This window comes from Phalacrocorax aristotelis, chromosome 1 (genome assembly GCF_949628215.1).
Source record: "Phalacrocorax aristotelis chromosome 1, bGulAri2.1, whole genome shotgun sequence".
Taxonomy (NCBI): domain Eukaryota; kingdom Metazoa; phylum Chordata; class Aves; order Suliformes; family Phalacrocoracidae; genus Phalacrocorax; species Phalacrocorax aristotelis.
In genome coordinates, this window is record NC_134276.1 from 162968145 (window position 1) to 162979435 (window position 11291).

The window sequence follows — 11291 nt, forward strand, 5'->3', positions numbered from 1 at the left end:
ACAAGGAGGGGTTGCCTTCTCTTGAGAGAACAGTTCATCAGAAGTACAAAACATGAGGATAAAAAGTAGAAAGATCTGCAGTAAAATCTGCTTATCTTTGAAAGAGGAACAGAGTGTTTATCTGATTGTAACAACATCCTTCAATTTTGTTCCAAATTTTCAGTCTATCTTGGACTATCTTTTGCATCTTAAGTAGATCAAGCTGTCCCTAAATCCCCCATGAACATACCTGAAAGCAATACGTGCTGTACCTAGAGCAGCTGAAATGTTGCCTTCTTCCTCTGCAGTCCACTGGAGAAATCTTTTAAAACAGCCTTCCAAGTGAGGAACCCGTCCCTTTGTAGGATTTCAATTTTCTCTCCATGTGGTGGACACTCGGTCCATCTGCCCCACTCTGCACCTCCCCGTTTCCCTGTCTGTGCCTCCACTCGCTTCCCATGCACTTGCAGGCACTGCCGGAGGAGCCCCTGCAACCACCTGGCCTGGCAAGCCAGGAGATGGCTATGGGAGGTGAGCACCGAAGATCTCCAACAGCTCCAGGGACTGGCACGGAGAGCATCCCAACAGGCACTATGGTGTGCCAGGCTGTGCCGCCAACCTTCCAACACACTTTGCCCCAGAAAATTGCTCCGCTTTTGGGGCAACAGGCCCACCTGCCCCCATTCAAAGCTGCTGTGAGCATGAACATGGCTGCATGTGCTTCCTCCAAGCTGTGTATGTTCATGCCAAATTCACGAGGAGATATAAAAGCTGGCAGAGCTGCTCTGGCTTCCTTCTTTCCTCAAATTATCTCCATCACCATCTTTCTCCACACTGCTGCTTTGGGTTCAGCTGCAGCATAAGCCACATGGAGGCTTGAAGAAGACAAGGTAATGTATGGCTACTGGCAAGGATGAGCTCCAAGATATTTAATCCATGGGCATGTTTGCATGCAGAATGGTGTTCAAAGGGACAGCAGGAAGAGAAATACAGGCAACGAGTCCTGGCTCTGCCTTTTTGAAAAGACTGTGTGTAGGCGGGAACTGAAAATCTCAGCGACACCCGCACTGTTTCAGTCTGACTCTACAACCTTTCCAGGACATTGGGTTCATCCTCTGCCTCGGCTTTCTTGTTGGTGGGCCTGGGAAGGCAACACGAACATCGGTAGCATGGGGTTAGAAGCGATTACTCAGAGTCTACGGCACTCCAGATCAAAAAAGTGCCGCGCAAGCACTTTTATTATGTAGGTGCTAAACATGTACGGTAATTATTCAGTGCTGATGTGTTTGGGTTGCTTTCTAAGTTTGGTTTAAAAAAAACCCAAAACACCACGAATCAGTCTCAGCGAAGCTGTCTTGAAAAGACAGGCTAAGATAGGGAAGTTTCTGTAGTGAGTCACAGCGAGATCAGAAGTAATTTATTAGTGGCTTCCTGTCCTCGGTAGTCTGTCCTGAGCAGCCACTTCCCATCCCACTGGATGGCCTCCAGGCAGCCACCCGCTGCCGGTGCCAGCATCCAGCATCCCCACGCACAGCCTCACCTGTCTTCTGCTCATCACAGTACACGGGTCCCTCTGCGTGCCTCTGTGCATGTGTCTTTTTTCCTCCCCAAAATGTACTCTTTGGGTTTTCTTTTCATGGATTACCCAGAAAGTAAGAGAGATTTATGCTGGAGCTAAAATGTAAGCTCTTCTTTTAACAAGTTGCACTGTTTGGATACAAGGAAAACCAAAAATCAATGTGCTTCACACTCCATTCCTGTCCCCTCCTTCTGCACACACACTGCTAGAAACACAGATGAAATTAATTGCAGGAACATCAGGCACCAGAGGGGTAGAGGAAAAAAAATTCCAAAGCCTTGTAGTACAACTACAACAGCATTTCATGTTCTCTGGGGTTTTCAGTCACAGTGACTCTGCATCAAGGTTTTAGTCACACAGAATTTAATGCCAATTTTTATTCCGCTCATTCCATGACCTTTGCAAAAAAAAACCACTCTAAGGCCTCAGTACATCAGTGCTCTTTGAGTCTTGGGTAGGAGCAGGGCCCCAACATGACTTCTCTCTTTGGTTTCTACAAAATGACAACCTTTTTCTTCCTTTCTTCTCTCTGTTGCTGGATTAACAGATAGGCACTATCCATCTGTGCCAAGGTCCCAGCTCCTGGAGCGAGGTGACGAAATCAAAATCTCAGCTCCAGGAGCTGAGATTATTTCTTTTAATAAATTGAACTTCCAGTCTTTCATCATACTGAGAGGAAATTTGAAAACATTGCCTAGAAGATGTTGGCTGCAGTCTTTGGAGATGCTGGAGGTGCAGCTCAAAGAAGAGATGCACTGCACTGTGCGTCTCAATCGGGACTTAATGTCAAGGCTTATTTCTACAAAGGCTGCTTGGTTTATGGCTGGAGAGGAGCATGGCAGGTCCAGCCTTTTACCAGCCCATAAATCTGGCTGCTGGGGTGGGAGTTTTTGCAGAAGTCTCTCTTACTGCCAGAGATGCGGGAGCCTCACAACCTGATGAGGGGTTTAACATCATACCAAGGATGGTGGACTCCCCACCACTGAATTGCCAATGGGGGTACTCGGGATCACCTTTGGAGATGATGTGGAGGCTACAGCAAATTGCAGACTGCAGCTGGCTGCCAGCACAGGGGAGAGAGCCCTGCAAAGACACTGTACCATGCTGAGGGGGGTCATGCTGCAGCCTCTTTCAGGGGGCTGGTTACAGTACAGGAAGTCCTGTATAGGAAGACCTGGCTATTTTCAAGAGCACCTCCTTGATGCCTCCCATCAGAAGCACTACAATGACTGCAACACCTACCTGTTCATTTCTGGGGGTGAATTTTTCAGGGTCGGTGACGGAGATGGTGGTGCGGGGTGCAAAAAACACTGATAAAGCTCTCCAGGTGCCCATGGGCAAAATGCCTGACTTGGAAAACAAATCCACCAATATTTTAGGCAACCAAACAACTTAAAACACACAATGCTAAATGTTCTCAGTAGAAGATCTTCTCTACAGGATTATTTTCCTCTTAGAGAATGTTGGAGCCTGGACTTGTCAGTTCTCTGGGTCCTGTGGAGGTTCGTTGGGGAAAGGCAGCCCCAGGGCAGTAATTTTCTCAGCTCTGAGTGAGGAACCCAGTCAGATAAAAACCACAGTAAGCAGTTAGCAAGGTCTAGTTTAGTTGTTTTGCTGTCAGTACGTGCGCCTTCTTGCAAAAAAAGAACTTCCTGCCATCACTTGGGCACTTGCAACCCCCCATACCACGCCGGCAGATGATTCAGGCTTTTCTATAATAAAGGAACTCATTTTGGATACTGCTGCTTTAAAATTATTCACTTCCTCTTACTATCTTCTTTTTTTTTTTCCTTAAGCAAGTGAAAGTAATTTGCCTGTTTTGCCCACTCCTTCCCCAGAACTGACACACCACTGCTGGGACCTGGAGGTGACTAAGGGCTCTGCTACAGCACAAACACCAAGCAGAGCACTTTGTAAAGTTGCATTTCATATAGCGGGAAATGCTAAATATGACGAAACATTTCAGCAGCCAACACCAATTACTCCCGGTCTGGGATGAATCACCTTGGAGCTGCTGCAACCTCAGGCAGCTGCAGCAGAGCAGGGAGGGGGCTGCTGTGCTGCCGCCGGAGCCCTCCCACTGCCTTCGCCATGGCCTTTCCCATCTTCAGATGAAGTTTTAGCCAGCAGCAGCAGCGTGGGTACCGCAGAGCCACAAGTGCTTGGCTCTTCCCATGGCTCCGGCATGAAGCCTGGAGCCTGTCTGGCACAGTGGGACATTGCATGGACTTACTAGTTGGCACCAGGTCGACAGGAGAGATAATCTCTACCTGGGAGGTCTTGGGGGGTGTCTCTAGACTAGCTCTGGGTTGCCCTGAGCCCATGCAGTTTTGTGAGAGCAGTATCTGCCACCATTGGACACTGCTGTTCTCTAGAGAGGCAGAGTGATTCAATGACCCTAAAAGCAATAAACTCCCAACTGGAGTAAAAAGGGCTGTGGGATCAGCCTCACTCAGAAAAGCACTGAAACACAGATCACAAGGTAAGGGTGATCTTGAGAAGTGGCTCAAAATTCCAAACAATTGTGGAACCTGTTCCTGTGCCACCCATATCACTGGCTGCCGGCTGGTGCTTGGGTTTAAAATGTTCATGGGGTGTTTCAGAGGAGCTGAGCCTAGATATTTGCACAGGGACCGGACTGCAGCATCCCAGCTCATCCCTCCTTTGTCCTGATCCCATAAGTGACCCCAAACCTGAGACATCTCTGGGCAGTAAGGGGCCAAACACACTCATCATTGAGGTCTCCCACTGGCAGCATTCTGCAAATTATTTCCCTGCTTGGCACATGCGCTGCTAAAGAATGTGGTTGGCAGAGGTGTCCTCCTCTGCTCTGCACAGCGTCCCCCTGGCCCTCTAGGACAGTTTCATGCCCTGCTGTGCCATGAAAGCTGGGATTAGTAATAGCCACAGAGCCTGCCGCATCCAGAGCCATCACCGTCTGCTCCTGGACATCCTGCTGACACCACTCTGGGACCTACTTGTAGCTCCAGAAAAACATTTGAAGGGCTGCTGCAAGGTGACCTTGTGACTCACCCCAATTAAATGGTAGTTTGTGGTTGGGCCAATTTTAGTTTGAAACTGGGTCCTTCAGCAAAGATGGGTGACCAGAAGATGGTTGCTTTTATAGTTGGAGACAAGCTATTTACAAGAAGAAAGAAAAAAAACCTCAATGATGTGATAATTCTTTGCTTTGCTCCGAATTCAACTGCTGTTCTTTCAACTCCCTAAGATGAAAAATTCAGTAAAATAGGGATTTTTTTCAAACTGACTCCTTTTCTTCATAGTAGAGGATAAGGGCAATGATGAGCCAGTATCCTGAGCTCTGCCACAAGATCATGGGTGGGAGGACCCTAGGCTGCAACAAGTTCAACACTTCTCATATTTACAGTCCTTCAGATATCCCAAATCTCTGGAGGCTCACAAAATGCTATGTCCACTTATAACTTTTGTTATATATGTAAATGATGCTCGGAGCTCAACTGATGGGGTGCAGGGGTTGGCTTTGGGGTGGGATGACATCTAAACTTCTACGCAGGCATTTTTCATGTGAAATGCTGCATTTAAGCTTATGTTTTTTTCCCTGTTGTTAGTCCCTAAACAGCCTTCAGGCCCTTTGCTTAGGAGCAGGATGCCAGCTGTGCAGCAACAGCCTGAGAAGGTTTTATCTTTTTTCTTTCCTGGATGCTGAATGAAGCAGCTCTTTTGTGAACAGCACTTGTTTACATTCTTCCTAACAAAAGCTGGGATTTCCTCGGACGCTAATAATCTTGTCACTAATGCATACAGCCAGCCAGAGCACTTGGAATAGTTTTCTAATAATGTCTGGGCTAACTTGAGCATGCTTGTCACTGGTAGGAACAGCCTCCCAAAAGTCAACACTGTGCCACCAGAACAGGGAGGAGACTTTTCATCACCACCTTCTTCAGCGAGGGCAAATACCAAGCATTGCTCCCTGCAAACCTCAAGCCAAGGGCTGGACCTCATTTGCAGGTTTTCAAAGCACCCACCATTACCCTTTGACCTGCTGATGCATGTCAGGGCCCCCAGTGTGCGGGGGATGATCAGCTGAAGCACCTCGGACCAGCCCTAGTTATCCCGGGCATCCAGCCAGCTTTTCCACATTTGTATTTGTGTTGTCTAGGAACTTAAGGCAATGCTTTCTCTTTGTCTGAGCATTTCTGTGCCATCTCAGTATTTTGTTTCTTTTCTCTCTGAGGGGCAGCACTGGGCCTTGGTCTTAGACCTGTGGCAAGGTGAGAAGACCGACCTTTTTCCATGTTCCCATTTGCAGGTGGAGGGTATCCTGAGGACAGGCACAGCCATTGGGGCAGGCTTCTGCCAGGTATTTGCTGGTGTAAATAGGGAAGATACTTCCTTCAAGGAGCCAGTCTTGGCAGCCACCACCCCACAGTTCAGCATCTCCCTGCAGGATTGCAATTGGCGCTTGGAGGATTCAGTGGGCTTGGGGCAGGCTGCCATTGCCAGCAAGCTCAGCAGCATGGAGCAAAGCTGCCTGCAAAGGGCTGGCTGTGGCTGAAAATGGTGAATGTCACAGACCCCTTTTTTTATCCCCAGCCTATTAGAAAAGGTTACTTGGTAGCGTGAGCTACTGTGACCCTCTGCTCCCATCATAGCTCTGCCCCGTACCCAGGGAGGAGAGGAGCATCCCAGTGAGATCCCCGGCTCCTGGGGTTCTGGGTGCAAATCTGTCCCTCCATCCCTTGTCCCAGACTTCTTGTCAGCACCACACCAAGCGCTATATGAAAAAGAAAGATCCTTTCCACAGGGACTCCTGCAAAAAGCTTCCCACCATCTTGATTCTGTCCATAAAACTGAAACATTTTATCAAAACATTGAAGTACCTGGGAAGCCCTCTGCCATTTAAACAGCTTTATTTAAGATGCTGCTGTTTTAGAAAACCAAATCCAAGAAATATATAGAAAACTTATACATTTGTCTATAAGTAAAAATGTTAGGAAATCTAAAAAGAAAGTAGTTTATTTTGTCTGTCCAGAACAAATGAAGGTTAGTAACCAAACTACAAGAAAACACAACTAAAAACATAGTCCTTATTTTCTTTATTTGAAAGCGTTCTGAGCAGAGTTCAGTTTTTCTCCCCAATGATCTCTTGATTATTATAATCTCTTGATTATGATCTCCCCAATAATCTCTTGATTTCATAATATTTTCATTACTAGTCACCTGGTAGCTCTTATTAAACTACATGTTGAGAAATAAGATTACCTCATTGATAGTCTCAAACCTACAGAGCAAACTTTCCAACCAAACACCTCTTCCCGTGTCAGCACCAGGATGCAAAAGTTTGAAATGCAACAAAGGTAGAGAGCGATATTTCAATGCCTTTGAAAGCAAAGGCATTGAAAATATTTAAAATATTACTATTAAATGCAGAAGTACTACTATTTGTCAAAGTTGAACAGATCTTCACCTCCTAATATGTACTGAAAAGGAGAGGGAGATACCTGGAGGGGTGTTGAGGGACTGCTGTGGCTGACGAGGCAGTCAGAGCAGCTGGAGGAACACGCAGAAGGCTAGGAATAAAACCTCTCCCTGCCAAACAGAGGCAGAAACCCTGGTTGGGGAGAGGCCAAGAAGAATGCAGATGCAAGACATGGTCCTTCATTAAAATAGTCATCAGTTCCAAATTGCTAAAATCTGGCAGGTAAAAGCATTAACTGCTTATCCAGAAGGAGCAACTGCCGGGGTCTGAAATGTCCCTCCATGATAAACAAGCATCTGCAGGTGAGCAAAGGTGGGTGAAGTTACCATGTGCACACTCTGAGGCTTCACCTTCATTGCTTCTCTCCATCTGTCCCCTAGTTGAACTGGGAGCACCAAGAGGGCGATCCCCAAAGGCCACCTGCAGGCCCACTCCAGGCCAAAACTGCCTTTAGGCTGCAGACCCTGAAGGGCTCCTGTCCTGTCCTGCCGGACTCCTGCCAGTCCTCCAGGAATTGGGGCAGGGGAGAGCCTGGGCAGGTCTGCCGCTCCTCTTGCTGCCACAGGCCACCCTGCCTGGGTCATAAAGAGTGATTTGGTGGGTCTTGCACCAAAACCAGGAGGTGAAGCAAAGATTTTTCTATTTCTTTCCAATGTTCTCAGAGCACTGTGACAATGACACAAAATAGATATAAAATTGGCAAAAAGTCTCTTCTAATCATTAAAAAAAAATTAATGCAACAGCGGGCCACAAAGGTTTCTGAAAGTTTTTCCTCACATTGCATTGTTTCCCTCTTGAATTCAAAACCACCCACTGGAGATTTGAATTAAAATCGCTGAAAACATAAAAGCTCCAGAAGTGTTTCTGATTGAAATAGGTGGACAACAAACAGATTGTAAAGCTGCACACAGTCGCCATAGCGACAGGGCTTCCAAAAGGATGCAGAGGAGCCTCAGCCTCCAAGAGCACCACCAGCATCTACAGCTCCAGGAGAAGCACGAGCATCCCGATGGGGGTGTCAGGGCTGTCTTTCACAGGGAGTCATCGGGGGGCAGGTGGGAAGTTGCACAGACAGGGTCCTCCTTGCCAGCCCCCTTGCCAAAGGAGTCATTGGGCAGATGTGAGGATTTTGGATCTTGGGAGGGGACCTTCAGAAATGTGGCCTTAGGACAGCCATTGAGTCGTCCAAGCTTAACACAAGCACTGGGGAAGAGAGGTGAACTCAGTGTCTTTACCAGCCTAAATTTCTATTTGAGAGTGAGTCCAGAACAACTTTAAAAAAATATATTAAAAACCAAACGGAGGCCAGAGCAAACCAGCTTGGCTCCACACAATCTTTCCTGTCATAAACTGATAAAAAAAACAGTGTTGGATGCCCCTGACTCCAGCACAGGGCACAGTTCACAGAGGACTTTACCTGATGCTGAAGTCATCATCTTACTAAGAAAATGAGTAAGGAAAAGTGTTGCTCTGCTACTCAATAAATAGAAAATACTATTGATAAATAACGTCAATAAAGTCAAAGTGCCTAATACTTTTTTATTATTGGACTTCAGTGAATATATTGCTGCTGAGCAGGCAGCCAAGAAAGGGAATGAGATGCAAGCCTGGAAGAAAGAAGTGGTTAGAGAGCACCTGGGTGAGGTAAATGTTTTCAGTCTCATTGTGCAGGAGGAGTTTCACCCAGCACTGACTGACATTACCTCAGAACGGTAGGTGGTTAATTTGGGGAATTTGTGACGGACATGTCAGGGCACCCCAAGATTGGAAAAGGGCAAAGGAATTCCTTCCTATCAACAGAAAAGGGAAAATGAGAGGATCCAGGGGAATTGCAGACCAGTCAGCTTAACTTTAACTCTCTGGAACAAATAATTTATTTGTAAACATCCAGGAGATGGCAACAAGATGAGACGCAGCCAACTTGGATTTGTCCAGAGCAAACCATATCAAACCAACCTGTTTTCCTCCTAAAGCAGGCTAGCAGCAGGCTCTGGGGCAAAAAGAGAAGCTCCAGATATGCTGCAGCTTGGCTCCAGCCAGGCTTTAGCATGGTCTCACGCAGTGCTCTCCTAAAGCAGGCAGAGAAACTTGCTGAATCAAACTAGTAGAGGATGGGTGGCAAACCCCTGTGCTATTTTGGTCTTTAGCAGTGATTCATTTTCAAAATGAAAGGCTGTATGGAGTGAGGGTGAGCCAGGATCCATCCCAGGTACAGGCCTGTACACGGCTTTCATATAAATTATCTGCCTGAAAGAAGAAAGATTAGGTTTGCTAAACCTGCAGATGACCCCAAGCTCTGTCAGGCTGCAAGTAACACAGATAACTCTCCCTAAAAATAACATAAAATGGGGCTTTATAAAATAAAATAAGACATTCAAATTTCAGGTATGTTTACTAATAGCATCTTGGAAAGACTGAATATACATATAGATGAGATCAGTCAAAATACTTCGCTACATATCACCCTAAATCAGGAAATTGCTTTCTACCAGAGCACCATGCAGAGCTCACCTCCCAATCTGTGCTGTCTCTGTAAAAGGGGAACCAGAGCATCTTTTATTGTACATTTTCATTTTTTATTTTTAAGGCCTCCATTTTGCCTCAGGCACGCTATAATTCACATCGGTGACAAAGAAATGTGAAAAGCCTTCACTGCATTACCAGCAAGTCTGGAGCCTCCATGAATTGGGAATTCAAATGCATTTTGACCCTTGCTTGGACTGGAGGTTGTGGGATGAAAATAGGCCCAAATTAGAGTCAATCCTGAGAAAACTTTAACGGTCGAATACTGATTAATGTAACAGCATTTTGTAGTTTTAGGTCAGAAGCCATGAGAGTAAGTAGAAAATTCACCCAAAGTTAGTTCCCAATTCTTTTCCATTAAAAAGTTCACAGTATTTTAACAACTGCTGACAACACTGGAGGAAGAACTGGCACAAGGAAAACATATTTAGCAGAAAGCGTGTTGAGCAGGATATTCTTTTGAAAGCTGATTTCTGCTGACAGCATGTTATAGTTCCTTTGCCTCTGCTGTGAAACTGTCATCTGCCTTACTGACAAGGCTTCCTCCCATACATGTCTATATTTTATACTATATATATATAAGGCATGATCAGGTAAAATGAAGGGTCACTTGCTGATGGGACAACTTCTGAGCGACCTGGATGACAGATACCATCCAAAATACCAGGGTTCACAACTGGTCCACCAGCCATATAGCCCGATCTAAACAGAAGTTACACCTATACAAATGATAATGATGCAGGAAACATGGTTCTTTCTGTATTATCCATTCCCCAAAACAAAAACACCATCACCTCTCTGCCTTGCACTGGATAACCCATGCAGAGGAAGATGAACTGCACTCAAGCAAAGGCTCTCACTGGGCCAGGCAGGCTGCAGCCTGCTCTGGGACCACGTCAGGCTCCAGGCTGTGCGCCCAGAGGAAGCCTTTAGCACTGCTCAGCATAACAAAGAAACTGAGACCAAAATTAAAAATCCCAAGGAATGATGCAGACAAAATTACTTTGTTTATTTTTACCTTTGTTTTAATGAACTGATTTCCTCACTCCTTGTTTTTCCCATTTTCTGTTAGTATGAATGTCAACAGATGTGTTGGCGGGAAAAATATGCTTGGAGGACTACTAAAATTAAGTTGTAAGTGAATTAGGGTGGCAATCTTTGAAAACAAGATTATTCAGAAGTAGCTGGGTTTGCCCTGACCACTCCCTCTGCTTTAGCAGTGGAGGAAAACTGGGCCATTTGTGAAATGGGGAATATACAGTCAATAAATGCTAATACATTTAAAAATTGTTGTTGGCACCCTCGAGGGCAGAGAGGCCCTGCAGAGAGATCTGGACAGACTGGAGAGCTCAGCAATCACCAACCATATAAAGTTTAAGAAGGGCAAGTGCCAGATTTTGCACCCGGGGCACGGCAACCCTGGATGTACATACAGACGGGGTAATGAGAGGCTGGAGAGCAGCTCTGCAGAAAGGGACCTGGGGGTTCTGGTTGATGGCAAGTTGAACATGAGCCAACAGTGTGCTCTGGCAGCAAAAGGGGCCAACCATGTCCTGGGGTGCATCAAGCCCTGCATTGTATTGCAGCCGGTCAAGGGAGGTGACTGTCATGCTCTACTCTGCGCTGGTGCAGCCTCACCTTGAGTACCGTGTGCAGTTTTGGGCGCCGCAGTACATTAAGGATATAAAGCTACTAGAAAGTGTCCAGAGAAGGGCCACAAAGTTGGTGAAGGGTTTAAAGGAGAAACCG